General features: G+C 47.3%; 1 long non-coding RNA gene across 1 annotated transcript; it reads left to right on the top strand.

Annotated features, from left to right (window-relative positions):
• Positions 1 to 124: 124 nt before the first annotated feature.
• Positions 125 to 8,323, top strand: LOC140843374 (uncharacterized). The gene is made up of 3 exons (XR_012121062.1): positions 125 to 1,539; positions 4,486 to 4,544; positions 5,155 to 8,323. It is a non-coding gene; the product is annotated as an uncharacterized lncRNA (long non-coding RNA).
• The last annotated feature ends 9,615 nt before the right edge of the window (positions 8,324 to 17,938 follow it).

Below are 17,938 nucleotides of genomic sequence, written 5' to 3'. Positions count from 1 at the left end.
TCCCACTTTATTTCTCCCTTTGACTGATTTTGGCTTCAAAGGTTATTTGCCTAGGAGAGGGAACATATCTTTCCCCATAGATGCAGGGGCTGTAGGAATTTTAAGAATATTTTTATACCTTTCCATTTTTTCTAAAAATTTCACCATAAATATGTATTGTCATTAGATCATTAAAGGTCACTCTTTTTAAAAAGGATTTATTGAGGTATAATTGTCATACAATAAACTATGTATAATCTTATATGTGCAATTTGTTAAATTTTGGCATGTATATATACCCATGAAAACATCACTGCACCAAGATAAAGAATATATATTCTTTACTTCACACTGTATATAAAACTCACTGAACATGGATCAAAGACTCAAAGTAATACCTCAAACTGTAAAAACACTCAGAAGAAAGCGTAGGTGCAAATCTTCATGACCTTGGGTCAAGCAATGGTTTCTTAGATGTGACACCAGAACACAAGCAATGAAAGAAAAATATATAAATCAGACTTCATCAAAATTAAAACATAAAAAAAGATCTATGTATTTAAATATAGGATACACATCTCAAGAGTTATTTAGTGAGTGGGCTTGTACCCATAAGAAGGTAATTCCTGTCCTTATTATTCCATCTTGGTAAAAAGTGTAATTTCAACTGAATTTTTTTAATTGACTGCTGGATTGTAAGAGTAAATAGGAGGAGGCCAATTTCTTTTGGAACCTCAATTTCCAATTCAGTTCCAAGTCTAGAAATGTGGAGTAAATAGTCACTGCAGACATCGAAGGTCATGTCAACCCTACTTTCCCAAAACATGCCCTTTTGCAAAGAGAAGATGTTTTACATTAGCATATCTAAAAATGTTGTAAATTGCTTCTCTGAAGTCCTAAAACTTCCTGAGAGTTCCTTTCCCTTCCCTTATCAAAATCCTACTCAAATTCCAAGGGAAGTAACCTTTCCCAGGCTTTAATGGTAAGGGGACTAACACCTGCATTGTTTTCCCACAGGATATAAATATATATGTCTGAAATACATTTTAAAAATCTATATAGAGTAAATTTAAGATACACATCTAAAGAGATAAATGACCAAATAATACACACACATTGAATAAATAAAGGTAAATATACATTTTAAATTGTGTATCCTGAGGCAACATTAGTGGCATGTTACAATTCTGCATTACACACAAACTTCTGGGTTTGGTTTTTCAGCTCTTGTTCTTGTTTCCTCGTGTTCTCGTTTGCCCTCACTTGTCTCTCATCTGCTTTCTCCCCAATTCTCCCCTGCCGGATCCTCAGAGGCCCGAGTATATGCACAGGAACTTTTCACCACAGTACACAGTTGCTCCACAGCTTTGGACTCCACGTACAAGCCAAAACAAAAATCAGCGAGTATTAAAACTCACCCTTAACTGGACTGCTGGTACTTTAACTTTTAACGTACCGGTATATTAGCTGCTTATCTTGTCTCAGATGGGAAAATCAACCTCTAACAGAGACAAAGAAGATAATTTGTGTGCATGGAATATTGTGTACCTGATGTTTGAGGTATGTATATGGAATGAGTAATCCTCACGGAACGAAATTATAAACCAACCTCCCTTACACACCGTCCTGTTGGGCCAGCTCTTCCCCTACCCTGGACAAACACTCGGCAGCTTCAGCGTTTTTCTGGCCCCTGGGTAACACAGGGCCCTGCAGGGGAAAATTAGGATGTCAAGTTCTTCCTAATAGGCAAAGTGCCAGCCTCACATAGAGGCCCACATACTTCCCTTCCCCTCAGCTCTGGCTTATTATGGACAGGAAGCCTATAATATAGAAAGGAGATATGATTACTTTTTCTCTTTCCTCATCCTTTTTCTAATCTGACTCGTCTTACTCCTCCTTCACCATCTTGCTGACCATCCTTTCTGACCCCTCCTGGGTCAGGGGTGGGGCAACAGAGAGGAGGGAGAAGAGGTGGGCATTGGAGGAAGACCCTGTTGCCAGGTGTTGTTACGAACTGACCCTGCTCTCTCCGGGGCGAGAGCTGCTGAGTTTGTCTCGTGAGGCAAGTGTGGTTCTTCGTAGAGCCCCAGTCAGGGGGATACTCCCGAGGGGCCTGGGACAAAAACACGGGCATCTGTCATCCCATTGGTCTTTCACTCCTTCCTCTCTGTTAAGGCCTTTCCATGGTGGCCTTCCTGGGACAGGACCCAGGAAAAGAGGAAAAAAGTAAAGGAGGTTGAAGCTCTGAGCAGCTGGGGCAGAACCCCCCGAGACAGCAGGGACAGTGGGCACCAAGGCCGCGCTGTGGGAGCATGCTGTGCATGGTCGAGGAAGAGCAAGGAGCCCATTGAGCTGGAGCACAGTGAGCAGGGGGCCGTGGGAGAAGGTAGGAGAGAACAGCAGCAGCTAGGGCGTGTGGAGCCTCATAGGCTTTACCCTGTGTGGGGTGGATTGGAAGCGACAGGAGGATTTTGCTAGGAGTGGTGACATGATCTGACTTTTGCTTTAAAGGGATCCCTCAGCCAGTCTGTGAAGGCAAGATTTGAGCAGAAGGGGCAGTGGGAAAGACTGAACATATAACTGAGGAGTCCTGACTAAAGAGTCTTGACATAAGCTACTCCATTTTATAAGTGACTTCATTTTGTAAGAGACAGGTCACATCAAGAAGTTACAAGAGTTACAAAAATCTAACCAACACAGTTACCAAAGCTGGCCAGATGCTCCCAGGCAATAGAATGTAGACAACTTGCCCACCTGGCAGTCAAGAGTATCACTCTACCTAGAAGGAACCAATCCAAATACTTGGCGAACCAGTTGAGATCAATTGCAGTAAAGGTCAGGCCATATCTAGGCCCGCTCTGCGCACGGCCCGCTCTGCACACGACCCCATTCCTGTGTATAAAAGAAGAATGAACTTGTACTTTGGGATCTCCACCTGCAAGTGTGAGACCCCAGCATGCTGGCTACCCAATAAATGCTCTTGCTTTTGCATCCATGTGTCTCCCTGTTATTTGGAGGTCGATTGCCCAGACCCAACAATGACGATTAACTAGGAGGCTTGGCAGTAATCCAGGGAGAAAAGATGGTGGCAAGGATCTGGGTGGAAGTATCAGAGGTGGTGAGAGGTGATGTGGCATCCCGTGAAGGCGGTCAGTTGGGTCCCTGCCAGATGGCATCAGGAGTATGAAAGAAAGAGAAGGGAAGGACTGTGAAAGCAAGAAAGACTGCAGCGTTTGGGGCCTTACCAAGCGGAAGGAGGGGGGTTGCCCGAGGAAGACCTCCTGTTTGGGATGAGGATGGAATCAGGAGATTGGATGCGTGAATTTTGAGGTCATGTTAGGTTGCCAGTGGGCAAAGTCAAGCAGGCCGTCAGTCCGGAGTTCAGGGAGAGGATCAGGACGGAGACTACAGCCTTGGGGTCATCAGCGTATAGATGCCATTTGAAGTCATGAGATTGATTCGATCCTAAGGGAGGGCACTGGATAAAGACGAGACGGTCCAAGGCTAAGTCTTGGGGCCTCCAGTCTTAAATACGGGACAAACAGAGAGACTGAGAAAAGGAAACAAAGGCAGGAGAACCAGCAGCGTCTCAGAAGCCAGAATGAAGTAAGGCTTCGGGAATGACCGGCTGCGCCTAGTGCTGCTGAGCGGCAACGTCAGGGCCACCGGTGCCCTGGACAGCGGCCATGTGTGCTCAGGGGTGAAGACTGATTCAAGTGCGGCCAGGGAATGGGGAGCAGAGACAGTGAGTGGGACAAATCTTTTGAAGACTTGTTCTAAAAAGGAGAAAACAGAGAAGGAACTGGAGGGAGATGAGGAGCGAATGGAAGTTTGGGGCTTTGTTCTGTTTTCGAAACAGAAGACGTTAGAGCGTGTTTGTATGCTAATCGGAATAATGCAGGAGAGAGCGGCCAGAGTGAAGGGTTTAGTGAAGGAAAAGGGATTAGAACCAGTGAACCTCAAAGGGGTTGGTCCCAGATTACTGACTAATTGTGGAAGGAGGGCAGAGGAAATGGGCCCGACAGAAGCAGGATGGTGGCAGGAACATGTGAAAGTTGTATTCACTTTCTCAGTGAAGTAAGGAGTGAGGTCACCATCCGAGAGTAAGGAGCGTAAAGGGTGTTGGAGGAAAGAGGAGAAGGTGGGAAACAGCAGTTTAACAGCAGATCATGGAGTCATTGCCAGACATAAACAAGGGCCCACTTGAGGTCACTAGTCAAGGGAGTTAAGTGAAACCAGCCATTGTGGTTGTGTGCGTTTCTCCAGCCACTTGGGCAACCCCAGACCAGGCATAGAGTAGGGACGCGAGCTTCAAAGAAACACAAATGAAGATAAAGTACCCTTCTTTTAAAATTTACTTAATAGCAAAAATGTTTAAAGCATCCTCAAAGCATACCACAGACAAGTGAAATAGAAACTCTCACACGTATCTGGTAAAGTAAGTTGGTGCAGTTAACTTCAGAAATTATTTTCTGAGTCTTAAAAATATTCCTTTTTTCCTTCTAGGAATCTATTCTAAGAAGATAATGAAAAAATTGGGAAAAAAATGTGCACAAAACAGTTATGTAAGTATTATTTACACTTGTGAAAAATTCGAAATAACTAAATTACTACTATTTGGGAATTAGTAACAAAAATAACAGAATAACCATCTATGAAGTAGTAGCATTCAGTGAAACAGATGTTAACAAAGAGTGAAAAAATACCTTAAAGTATAAAGTTAAGCACTAAAAATAAGCAGATTAAAATGTATTTTTATAAGTCATGGGGAAAATGCTAAAATGTTGTTTGTAATTATCTTTGGGTAGATGGATTACAGATGATTTTCAATTTCTTCATTATTGCTTTTTGTATTTTCCAAGATGGGTATACATTTCTGTCATAATCAAAACACAAATACTATGCTTAAAAATACGGTTCTTCCTGCAGCAGGAGGATCGAGTTGAGGGCCTCGGGGTTCTTTCTAGATCTGTGGTGCACATTTCAGAGTGTGCAAATTCCAGGCACATCCAAACATTCCCTCCCCAGCAGTCTCAGTTTACCTCATCAGTGTTAAACATTCTAAAGCTTTAACCTGCCATTAAATGGAGTAACTCATTTACAATGAACTATTTATTCAAGGGGCAACAACAGATTCTTATTCTAGGGTCATTGGCATTTCCTAATTCTTTCTAGACTTGTTCCAGCTCTCCCCAGAATTTTGAGATGGCCTTCTGGACCTGGGAACATCTAAGACTTCAGAAGACATCCTAAGATTTGTAAAATTCTTTTACTTACAAATCCAGCAAAGAAAACAGAGTGCATCAAAAGGAACTTCTAATGTATCAATCAGCTATTGCTACACAACAAACAACTTTAGCATGTCAGAGGCACACGATAATAAACATGCATTTCACTCACGCATTTGTATATGGGCTGGAGCCAGTCTGATGCAGACTGAGCCGGGCTAGGTAGCTCTAAGCTACCAGCTGGGACCAGATCTGCCCCATGTGTCTCTTATCTTCTTTAGATGATTGGGCTAGCATGGCATGTTCTCATGATAATGGCAATTGTATGAAAAAATAAGCCCAACAGTGCAAGTACACGTCAAGTCCCCACTTGTGTCTCTGTTAACAACCCAGTGGCCAAAACAAGTCAAATGGCAAGCCCAAAGTCAAGAACAAAAAAACTCTGTCTCTAGGGGGTAGAATCACAGAATCACATGGAAAGGGTGTGTGAATGAATACAGGGAGGACTGCAGAATCTGGGCCAGTAAAGCAATCTACCATAACCAGTAAGTAAGGAGGAAAAACAAAGAAAATGTAATGTGGACATACAAATTAACTGATAGAGTAAATTCCTCAATTAAAATCTAGTCACAGACAGCTACTATTCCTCGTTACTTTCTCAACATCTCTGTTGAAACCCAACTCCCAAAGCCCCGGTGCTCAGTCTTGGAGGCTTTCTCACACCCATCTCTTCCAAAGGAGAGACTGGAGCCAGAGACCCGGCCTCGATGGGTTGGTGGGTTAATGGACATTATCCTAGGGAAGCAATAGAAACCTTGGCTTTTCTCCATCCTGGGAATACCAGAGGCTGAAGCCTCTAATTCAGCCCCAAGGCCATCCCGTCTGCCCTGTACTCCGAAGCCCCATCATGGCGATGAGGAAACAGGTCTAGAGGGTCATTTCTCCAGTTTTCCCTGGAGGCTAGAGGTTGAAGCCTGAGCTACATGCTATTAGGTTCCTTCTAAATGGGAAGTTTGGTAATTCTGTCATCACTCAGCAGACGGCCATTGATCGGAAACATAAAAAAGAGCATGCATTAGTGGCATTAGAATGTGCTTAATGCAGCCTGAAGATTTCTCCTTCCCTCTCCCTCTTCTCCTTCTTCTTTTCAAGCCCACTTCTAAAGTTGACCTGACCCGTCAAGAAAGGCCCTGAATGAGTCCAGCCACACAACTTGGGGCCCAGAGATGAGCCGTAGTGATGATTTGCATTCACATTATATTTGTGGCTCTCACAAAATTCAGGATTTCCATCTTCTGCTATGAAGCACGGTGGTTTAAGAGCACAGGGCTTTGGGGTCAGACAGACCTGAATGAAAACTGGCTCCTTCCTTTATCTACCATGTGACCTCAGGCAAACTGCTTAACCCCTCAGATTTCTCATGGTTAAATTGCGGACAGTAACACTAGCTACCTTATAAGGCTATTGTCAGATAAAATACAAAAGTGATGAGTACAGCGCCTGCCACATAATAAATGCTCAATAAAGTGTAGCTCTAATAACTTGATGTGGAAACTGTAAACCTCCAGTGGGAAGACACCCTATTATTGTGAACCCCAAGGATTGGGAACCCTGCATCACGAATCTTGTGTCTACAGTATTTGAAACACTTAAAGGACTGGTCCCTACTTGGAGGTGAAAGGAAAGTGTTTCAGCCAGTTTGGCATTAACCACTCCTGGGTCCCAGACGTTATAATGGGGGATTTTTGTGGTCTGAGCAATAACAAGCAAACACGCAGGTGTCTGTGACCAGTAACCTTGAATGTGAAACAAAGATCACTCAGCAATAAGCCAGGAACACCTGTTGGTATCTGTTAGCTGCCATCACAGGGCACAAACCAGCTTTCCTTCTGCATCACTGGGTGGATCAACAAACTTTATCATGCAGCTGGTTAAGGCACTAGCGGTCATTATGACCCCACTTTCACAATACTTGTGCCTTCTTTCAGTAAATTCAATGTTTGCTAGCACCATTCGTTCAATTCAATAAAATGCATGGTGTGTTTACACCATGGCAGATGTTGTGGATATTTAAAAGGAAAAAAGAAAGAAAAAAGGCATTTTTTTTAGTTCTTACTATGATAAACAACCTAATGGGTTTTTATAATCCTCCTTTGTTTAAGGAGTGTGAATCCAGAGAAAGATCACTTTGTGACCAGGAGAAAAATGATAAAATGGTAAACACTGATGGTTCATATAAGAAAAATGAGGCCATTTTAATGGCCTAAGACAACAGAAGAATATTTCTCATTCCTGTATTGGTCCAGTGTGGTGTTCCTGGTCAGCATATGGCCCCCTTCCACATGGTGATTAAGGTACCCAGGCTCCTTCATCTCATGGACCTACCAACACTGATGCCCTCAAGTTCCCTGCACCCAAACTGCAGAGGGAAAGAGACTGTAGAGACAATCCACCCACTTCTTAACAGCCCTCTTCCAGAAGCAAGGATGGCAGGAAAGTGCAATCCTGTTGGGACAGCAGCAATTCCACACTGTGAACAGGGAAGCATAAATTTTTGGTGAATAGCTAGTTACATATGTGTATGCATATTAATATATCATTATATTTCTTCTTGCCTGTTTCCCTGACTCCAACATGAGTTCCATAAGAGCAGGGATTTGTTTTCTTTATTGTAGAATCTCCACTTGGTGGTGATGTGCCAAGGGTGTCAGTTTTAAGCAGGTAATGATAAGGAGGTCAAATATCACACCCGCGGTTAATGATAGCACTGAGGAGGATGGAGAACAGAGCACGGTGACAGATCATCTCCAGTCTGAATGCAGGCAGTGGAGTTAACACTCCTCAGGTGAGCTAACACTGGGTAAAAGGATGGAAAAAATGGAGAAAGCACAGAACCAACTTTGCAGCTCTCCCTGTACAACCACATCCACTAAGCTGTGCAAGCAAAACATGCATAAGGCATAAGGACTGGACCTGCTTCTAATTTCATGCATTTGAGGAGCTGCTAGGTAGCTCATGCTCCTGGCACAGGAATCCACCTCCAGGGAGTCTGTCTTTTCAGCACCAAAATATGGAGCAAGTTTCCAAGGTTCTCGCCCCTGCCAGTCTGGGCTGTGCAATGCTGGCTGTGGACTCTGTAGTTAACATTTGGCCATTTTTCTTTAAAAATATTAATAAATAAATGAAAGCTATTTGCATATCCTTGGAATGTCTCCCACGGCAACAGAGGGTGATGTTGGGTGAATTCATAGGTAAGTGAAGCAGGCAACACATTCAGTACAGCCACATTTGGTGCCCTGCCCTATTCTAAATGCTCTCACTTGGTTGGGTTTCACAAATACCTACTGTGTGCCAGGAACCAAGGGATACAGAATGGACAGAAAAGTGGTTTGTGTTCTTAAGAGCCTCGCAGAGAATGACTCTGAAGTGAATGGATAGAATAGTAAGAGCTGTAATGATGGAGGGGTGCCTGTGCACCCAGCCTGGTGTGGGCGGAGAGGTCACGGGAGGCTTCCTAGAGGGACAGCTGCCAGTCTGAGAAGACCCCACAGTCTGGGGACCCTGAGGCTGGTCTTGTGCCTTTCACCTCCTTGAGTAACTTCCCTGAGTGGGAGAGCACCCTGCACACGCAGAACTGGAAGGCTGGGGAATAGGTGCTGGGTTTACAGAAATGGACAAAACAAAAAGATTTCCAGGTAGAATCCCAAGACTGGAGAACTGGAAAGTTCGATCTGTAGTTGCTGTTGGGGTTTTGTTGACTGTGAAGGGCCCCAAGAGAGCCTCTTTGGTGCTAGAAATGTTCTATATTTTGATTTGGATAATGACTATAGGAGGAGAGAGAGTGAGAGAGAGAGAGAGTGTGTGTGTGTGTGTGTGTGTGTCCTTAAGATAACAAAACAAAATAAAAAAACAAACAAAACCCAAGACCTGCTACAATAACTGGACTTACTCTTAATGTTTTTTCGATAGCACAAAAACTATCCACCTTGCATTCCCCATTTACAAGTGTTTTCATCTATGAGACCTCATTTCTCCTAATAAGCCTATATATTTTACACCAGGACTCATATGGATTAAATAACTTGCCCTAAATTATGTACCTAGAAAGTAGCAGAGCCAGGATTAGAATAAGTTCTCCTACCTCATAGTTCAGCTATATTCCCATTATTCCAAGAGAGTTTAAAAATTAGGAGCTATTAACTTCATGTTCTCACTGCAGTTTGTGCCAGAAAGGCCTAAGCAGCTTCTCTTAGATACTTCTAACACGAACTCCTTTCAACTCAGTGTAGTCAAGCCTCAATCTACCACGTGCCAGGCACAAACCAGCTCCTGGGGGACCGGGAGGAGAGACACCACACACACCTTCAAGCAGCTCATGGGCTAGTAGAGGAGACAGGCTGTGCAAATGAACAGAATATGAAACAAACAGGTGCCATGATGGGGACACTGGATAGCATGAAGCAAATAGGGCAGCCATGGAGTTCAGCAGGCATTTATGTCAGCTCCAGTAAATCTGACCCTGCTGTGTAGAGGAATGCAGGGAACAGGGCAGAACCATCCAGTTTTCGTAGAAACTACGTGAGGCTAACATTCCTGGACCTTGCGCTAAGTTGGATGACTAGGAGCAAACGACCCCCTGGGGACGAAACTCCTGATAAGTCACATAGGAATGCTTGTATAAAGGTCAGGCACTCGGCGTGTCCCCGTTCCAAGTCTATTGGCTAAAGTATAAAATGTGTTTCAAATTCATTGGTTGGGGTAATGTGCGGGCTCTGGGGCAACAATTGTAGAAATCCTATATAATCCATACCTAAAGTTACTTGGGGGTTGGCAGCTCGAACTCGGCCTGCATGTCAGGGGAGGTGCTGTCGACCCCAGCTTGCTGGCTGAATAAAGACTTTGCTTGGATTTTCATCTCCGTGTCCGTGTGGCTTGTTCTCTGAGAAACCCGGGAGTCCTGGACCCTAACATTTTGGGGGCTCGTCCGGGATCTGCGCGGCTTCCCTGAGAACAAGGGACGGCTGGAGGCAAGGTCTAATTGTCCGGACGGGTCGGTGTAATTCGAGGGTCGCCCCCTCGTGTCTGCATAAATCCATTATAAAGCGGGAGTTGCCATCCCATGTATGGTCTCGGGTTAGTGATCCCCGAGTGAGAAAGTCCGGGTTGGTAGTCCCAGCCCCCAGGTTAGTGATCCTGGGTGAAGTCCAGGTGACCAATCCTGGGCCTAGGGTCCGAGTGACTCAGCCTTAGGAAAGCAAGTCCGATCGGCAGGAACCTGGAGCCCGAAGAGGAAGGAATCGAGCTCGTCACCATGCGGCAGTCCAAGTGGACGCCTTTCGGGAGAATCACGAGAGTTTTTGAGGATCCTGAAAGTGGTGAGTATGGTGCGCACCAGAGTGAAAGAAGAACCAGTCCGAACGAGTGCGATCAGATGTGGTGTGTGTGCTTAGTGTTATCATTGATTGTTTTATTGTGTTTTGGTTTTGGTTTATATTTCTTTTTGCGCTTTTTATTTTAAGTCTCCCTGCTCTAAAGTTCCCCTGTTCTCTCTGTTCCTCCTCTCTGCCACTAAATCATTCCCCGCGGGCGCGGGTTGGGCAATTAAGAGCCATTAGGGCACCCGCCGCTAGAAGACTCCCATGACAGGATAAGGGGGTCACAGCCGCAAATCCCAGATAAATTTGCGTCCCCCGCAGAAGAAAAACTGTGCAACAACAGGCACCCATTCACAAGCACATACACCAGTCATCTTGTTAGAGTGGCAACTCTACCTTTTCGCCCTTGTCTTCCTCGTATTTTTCACTATAGGCTAGACTCAGGCTACTCCTAAAGGTCTGATCCTTTCCCATTTTCCGAAGGTTAGGAAACAGGCCCTGAATATGGGTCTTAGCATCGAGAAAGGTAGGCTCGATGTTTTTTGCTCAATCGAGTGGCCTTCCTTTGAAGTAGGTTGGCCGACCCAGGGTTCTCTTTCCATGGATCTTATTGGTAAAGTCAAAGCCGTTATCTCCCGGCCAAACCCTGAGGGCCACCCTGACCAATTACCCTACATCCTTGTATGGGAAAATTTGGCCAAGAATCCCCCTTCCTGGCTGAGGCCCTTTTTTGTGGGAAAACCTCATACCGACCCACCAAAGGCCTCCATCCTAGTTGCCCAGGAAGATTTAAAGCCCCTTAATCACAGGGCCAAAAACCCAAGTGCGCCGCCTGTCCTCCCTGACAGTTCCCCTCTCTACCCCCTACTGCTGATTGAGCGGCCACCCCCGTATGTGGAGGAAAGGGGTGAAGCTGCTGGGAGGATAGAAAACGAGGCCGGGGAACCCAGCAGGAATCAGGCGGCCGCAGCTTCCCCAGACTCTTCAGCAGAGGGAGGCAGGAGGCCGGAAAGAGCTTCCCCACACTCCCCCACCCTGGCCCCACTCTGGGCGCCAGGTAGAGCGGGAGTAATGCAATTAAGGCCTCGGGGGGCCAGGGAACAAGAAGGGGAGGCTCCCTCCTCCACCTCAGAAGGAGCAGTGCTGGTTCTGCCTGTACGTACCATCGGTACAGGCATCGCTCAACAATATCAATACTGGCCCTTTTCATCTAGTGACCTCTATAATTGGAGGACTCAGAACCCTCCCTTCTCGGAGGACCCCAAGTGTCTTATAGGTCTAGTGGAGTCCATTATGTTTACCCATCGTCCCACATGGGATGACTGCCAGCAATTACTCCGCACTCTCTTCACGATGGAAGAGCGAGAGCGTATCCTCAATGAGGCCAGGAGAAATGTCCTCAGAGAGAATGGAAGACCCACTACCCTCCAGCCCATCATCGACGAGGCGTTCCCACTTACGTGCCCGGATAGGGACTTCGGGACTGCAGAAAGTAGGGAGCGTCTCCGGGTCTACCGCCAGACTCTGATGACCGGTCTCCAGGCGGCCGCCAGACGGCCCACTAACCTGGCTAAGGTGAAAACTATTGTTCAAGGGGAAATGGAAAGCCCAGCCGCGTATCTGGAAAGGCTGTTTGACGCTTACAGGCAGTACACCCCCATAAACCCAGAAGCAGAGGAACATAGATCAGCTGTAGTCCTCTCATTCATCAACCAGGCAGCCCCCGATATCCGGAGGAAACTCCACAAGCAGGAGGACTTGGGGGAGATCTCTATTAGGGAAATGCTGCAGCAGGCGGAGAAGGTCTTCAATGCTAGGGAAACTCCGGAAGATAGAGAGGAAAGGCTGAGGAAAGAGAAATGGGTAATGCAGGAGAAAAATAGGAAAGAAGACAGAGAATTTCAGAAGAGGGAGAACAAGAAACAGAGGGAGGAAATGGCCAGGATATTCCTGGCTGGGGTGAAGGAAAGCCCTAGGCCACCTCAAGGAACAGGACCCCGCCAATCCTGACTCAGACGAGATCAATGCGCCCTGTGTAAGAGATATGGGCATGGAAGAGGGAGTGCCCCAAAAAGAGGGAACAAGGAGGAGAGAACCCCATTAAGACCCTGCACCTAGGAGAGGAGAATTGATGGGGACAGGGCTCGGCACCCCTCCCTGAGTTCTGGGTAACCCTGTGCATGGAGGGGACTCCCATTGGGTTCATGGTAGATACTGGGGCACAATATTCAGTTCTCAACCAGGCCCACGGTCCCCTGAACCCAGGACGCACAAGTATAGTCCAAGAGCGACAGGGTCTAAGAGATGTGCCTGGACCACTAGCAGAAAAGTGGACCTAGGAAGGCATCAGGTCTCTCACTCATTTCTGGTCATACCTGAGAGCCCCACACTGTTGTTAGGCAGAGACTTACTAACCAAGGTCGGGGCGTGCATTCATTTTGAACCTGAAGGGATAAAAATCATGGACAGAGAAGGGCAGCCCCTACAACCGGTGCATGTGTTAACTCTGTCCCTAGCCAATGAACATCGTCTGTTTCAGGTGGATCAAGAAAAGGGGGGCCAGGGAGAAATGGATTCTTGGTTGCCGAAGTTCCCTTCTGCATGGGCCGAAACCAGAGGAACTGGTCTTGCTAAACATCTACCCCCAGTCATTATTCAACTCAAAGCCGCGGCTCTACCCATCCGGGTCCGGCACTATCCAATGCCGGAAGAAGCTAGGAAAGGGATAGCACCCCATATCCACAGACTGTTGGAAACAGGAATCCTTAAAAACTGCCAATCTGCATGGAATACGCTCCTGTTTCCAGTAAGGAAGCCTGGCAGTAGAGATTTCAGACCGGTGCAAGACTTGCGAAAGGTCTATGAGAGGGTAGAAGACATCTATCCTACAGTGCCCAATCCTTATACCCTACTCAGCCACCTGCCACCCGCACGTGTGGTATACTACTCTAGACCTGAAAGACGCCTTCTTCAGTATCCCACTCTCTGAAGTTAGTCAGCCTTTGTTTGCCTTTGAGTGGCAGGAGCAAAGGGGAGGAAGAAAAGGGCAGCTTACCTGGACCAGACTGCCACAGGGCTTCAAGAACTCTCCCACCTTATTCAATGAAGCCCTAAGCCAGGACCTAGAGCCCTTTCACAGGAGCCACCCCCGTGTGACACTGCTACAGTATGTGGATGACCTGTTGCTGGCCACAGAAACCCGTGAGGAGTGCAAAGAAGCCACGGGGATCTTGCTGGCTGAACTAGGTGAACTGGGATATCGAGCCAGCGCCAAGAAAGCCCACATCTGTCAGAGGTCAGTGGTCTACCTGGGGTACAAAATATCTAATGGGGCCAGGTGGCTAACACAGGCCATGAAACAAACTATCCTGACTATCCCCGTCCCTTCCTCACCCCGGGGAGTGAAGGAATTTCTTGGCTCAGCCGGGTTCTGCAGGCTCTGGATTCCAGGGTACGCAGAAATAGCCCGACTGCTGTATGAGGCAACCAGAGAAGGGCCAGGCTGGAAATGGGATGAGGAACAACAGGAGGCCTTTGATAGACTGAAAGAAGCCCTCCTCCGAGCCCCCGCCCTATCCCTACCAGACCCAGAAAAACCCTTCATCCTGTTTGTAAATGAGAAAAAAAGAGTGGCTAAAGGAGTCCTGGCTCAGCAGCTGGGCCCATGGAAAAGACCGGTGGCCTATTTGTCCAAGCGACTAGACCCAGTGGCTTCTGGGTGGCCACCTTGTCTACGTATCCTAGCAGCCATCGCTCTACTAGTAAAAGAGGCAGACAAGCTGACTTTTGGCCAGAACTTGAGAGTAACAACCCCATATACAGTAGAGGGGATCCTCAGGCATCCTCCAGGAAAATAGATGACAAATGCAAGACTCACCCACTACCAAGGGCTCCCGCTAGATTCTCCACGAATTGCCTTCTCTGACCCGGTGACCCTAAATCCTGCCACCCTTCTGCCAGACCCAGATCTGTTGACCCCCATCCATGACTGTAGAGACATCCTTTCCGAAATTATCCAGGTGCGAGCAGACTTGAAAGACACACCGTTACCAAACTGTGAGCTAAATTGGTATACGGATGGAAGCAGCTTTGTGCAGAAGGGGGTCAGAAGAGCAGGGGCGGCAGTAGTAACCCATGAAGGGGAAGTTGTCTGGAATGCAGCCCTGCCCCCTGGCACCTCAGCACAGAAGGCGGAACTTATTGCTCTCGCTGAGGCCCTGGAAAGAGCAGAAGGCAGGCGGGTCAATATCTATACAGATAGCAGGTATGCCTTTGGCACTGTCCATGTCCACGGTGCCATCTACCGAGAAAGAGGATTCCATTCCGCGGGAGGGAAGGGACTGAGGAATCTGCAAGAAGTCCAAAGACTACTAGCCGCTATTGAAAAACCCAAAGCAGTAGCAGTTATACACGTACCGGGCCATCAATCAAGGAAGACACCTGAGGCCATCAGCAATGACCATGCTGATGTGGAAGCTAAAGAGGCAGCCCTCTTGGACTCCCTTGTACTTGCAGCCTTTGAAATACCCATACCTGAACTGCCCGCCTTGCCACCCAAACCTGAGTATTCCCCCCAGGATCTTGAGTAGATTGGGAAACAAGTGTCGGGAGAAGTGTCTGAGGAGGGAAATTGGAGTAGAGACCAAGAGGGTAGGTTGATCCTGCCAGAAGCATTAGGACAGTACATGCTTGCTAATCTGCATAAGTCCACCCATCTAGGCTGGAAAAAGCTGCTCAGCCTTTTTCAGTCTGCGCAGTTGGTGTTTCCCCACCAGAATGAGGCAGCTCATCAGATCACAAAAGAATGTGGTAGCTGTGCAATGCTAAGACCAGCCCCAAGAGGGCTGCACCCGGCAGGTACCCGGGAAAGGGGGAGGGCTCCAGGGAGAAACTGGGAAGTAGACTTCACCGAAGTAAAACCAGGAAAGTATGGATATAAGTATTTGCTGGTTATGGTAGATACCTTTTCCGGGTGGGTGGAGGCTTTTCCAACCAAGCATGAGACTAGCCAGGTAGTAGCAAAAAGATTAATTGAGGAAATCATCCCCAGATATGGGGTCCCTGAAGCCTAGGTTCTGATAACAGCCTGGCTTTCGTTAGCAAAGTCCTGCAAGGACTAGCCCTAGCTTTGGGAGTAGATTGGAAGTTACACTGTGCTTATAACCCACAAAGCTCTGGGCAGGTAGAAAGAATGAATCGGACCATGAAGGAGACCCTTACTAAATTGGTTTTGGAAACTGGCAGAGACTGGGTGACCCTCCTTCCCTTAGCCATCTTCCACGCTCGGAATTCCCCCTATGTACATGGTTTAACTCCATTTGAGATAATGTATGGGGCCCCTCCACCCATAATTCGGCGAGTGCAGCTTCCCGGTGCAGAGGACCCAGCCCCTGACTATCTGAATCTGTTGCAAACTCTTGCAAAAGTGCAGCAGGAAATCTGGCCCCTGATTAAAGCGTATTACGAGTGTGGAAAAATTCTGAGCCCGGAACATGGCATAGTCCCAGGAGACATGGTATGGGTCAAAAGACACCAAGTACGGACTCTCGAACCCAGGTGGAAAGGACCTTATGTTGTATTGTTTACCACCCCCACTGCTCTCAAGGTTGATGGTATCGCTCCCTGGGTACATCACACCCATATTCGGCAAGTCCTGCTTCATAAGGACTCGGGAGATCACGAGGAAGAGTGGAAGGTGCAGCAGCATCCTGCGAATCCCCTGAAACTACACCTAAGCCGAAGATGAAGGGGATCCTGCTGATAAGTGCCTTCGTATGGACTTTCAAGGAAGCTACATCTGTGAAGCTGATTCCAGGGCCCGCAGGAAAACCGGGTTCGAGTCCCTCTGGGTTAGGTAACCCCTTATGGGAAATGGTGCAGGCATTCGCAGAGACTCTGAACCGCACCACTCCCTCCTTCACGGATTCCTGTTGGTTATGCTATCCAGGTTCACCCCCCTTCTATGAGGCAATTGGGATAAATGGCTCCTACACCACTTATTGGGACAGGGGGCCGAGGGGACTTACAACCGCTCAAGTCTCAGTCGCTGGAACATGTGTAAGCACTGTCCTGACAGCCTGGAGCCAGTTATACTCGTCCTACACGTACAATACATGGAAGCAGGACAAGTAGATTATACCCTCCTCGGGTTGGTGGCTCTGTTCAAAGACAGGCCTCACCCTGGCCATATCCACCTCTGTGTTCAATGCTAACAGTGAGTTTTGTGTACTTGTGGCCATTCTACCACGCCTAGTGTATCATCCTCATGAGTCCCTCCTTTCTTATTGGGAAGAATGGCCAAACCCCCGCCGGGAAAAAAGGGAAGTTGTTACTGCCCTGACCATTGGGGCCCTTTTTGCCCTAGGGATGCAGGGGCTGGTACAGGGGTCGCAGCCCTTGTAATTCGAGAACAGGGGCTCACAGCTCTGAGGCGGGCTGTTGACCAGGACCTAGAATAACTTCGACAGACAATATCAGACTTAGAACAATTCCTTACCTCCTTAGCTGAGGTGGTCCTACAAAACAGAAGGGGCCTGGATCTCTTGTTCTTAAGAGAAGGTGGGCTGTGCGCGGCCTTAAAGGAAGAGTGTTGTTTCTATGTAGACAAAACAGGTGCAGTCAGAGATTCCCTGGCCAAGCTAAAGAAAGATCTAGAATAGAGGCGTAAAGAATATGACAGTAGCGAAAGCTGGTTTGAATCTTGGTTCAAATACAAACCTTGGTTCACTACCCTTCTCTCGGCTGTTACAGGGCCACTGATCATCCTGCTGTTATTGCTTATGATTGGTCCGTGCATAGTAAATAGGCTGCTTAGATTTGTGCGGGAAAGAGTTAACGCCGTCCAACTTCTGGTCCTTCGACAGAGATATCAGGCCCTAGATGCCGCTGTGGAAGATTCCTCAGTCTAATCAAGAAAAGGGGGGAATGTAGAGGAATGCAGGGAACAGGGCAGAACCATCCAGTTTTCATAGAAACTACGTGAGGCTAACATTCCTGGACCTTGCCCTAAGTTGGATGACTAGGAGCAAACGACCCCCTGGGGACGAAACTCCTGATAAGTCACATAGGAATGCTTGTGCAAAGGTCAGGCACTCGGCGTGTCCCCGTTCCAAGTCTATTGGCTAAAGTATAAAATGTGTTTCAAATTCATTGGTTGGGGTAATGTGCGGGCTCTGGGGCAACGATTGTAGAAATCCTATATAATCCATACCTAAAGTTACTTGGGAGTCGGCAGCTCGGACTCGGCCTGCGTGTCAGGGGAGGTGCTGTCGACCCCAGCTTGCTGGCTGAATAAAGACTTTGCTTGGATTTTCATCTCTGTGTCCGTGTGGCTTGTTCTCTGAGAAACCCCGGAGT

Source organism: Manis javanica, chromosome 9 (assembly GCF_040802235.1).
Source record: "Manis javanica isolate MJ-LG chromosome 9, MJ_LKY, whole genome shotgun sequence".
NCBI classification, from domain to species: Eukaryota; Metazoa; Chordata; class Mammalia; order Pholidota; family Manidae; genus Manis; species Manis javanica.
The sequence above is the reverse complement of the archived record's forward strand: the minus strand, read 5'-3'. Positions and strand labels throughout refer to the sequence as shown.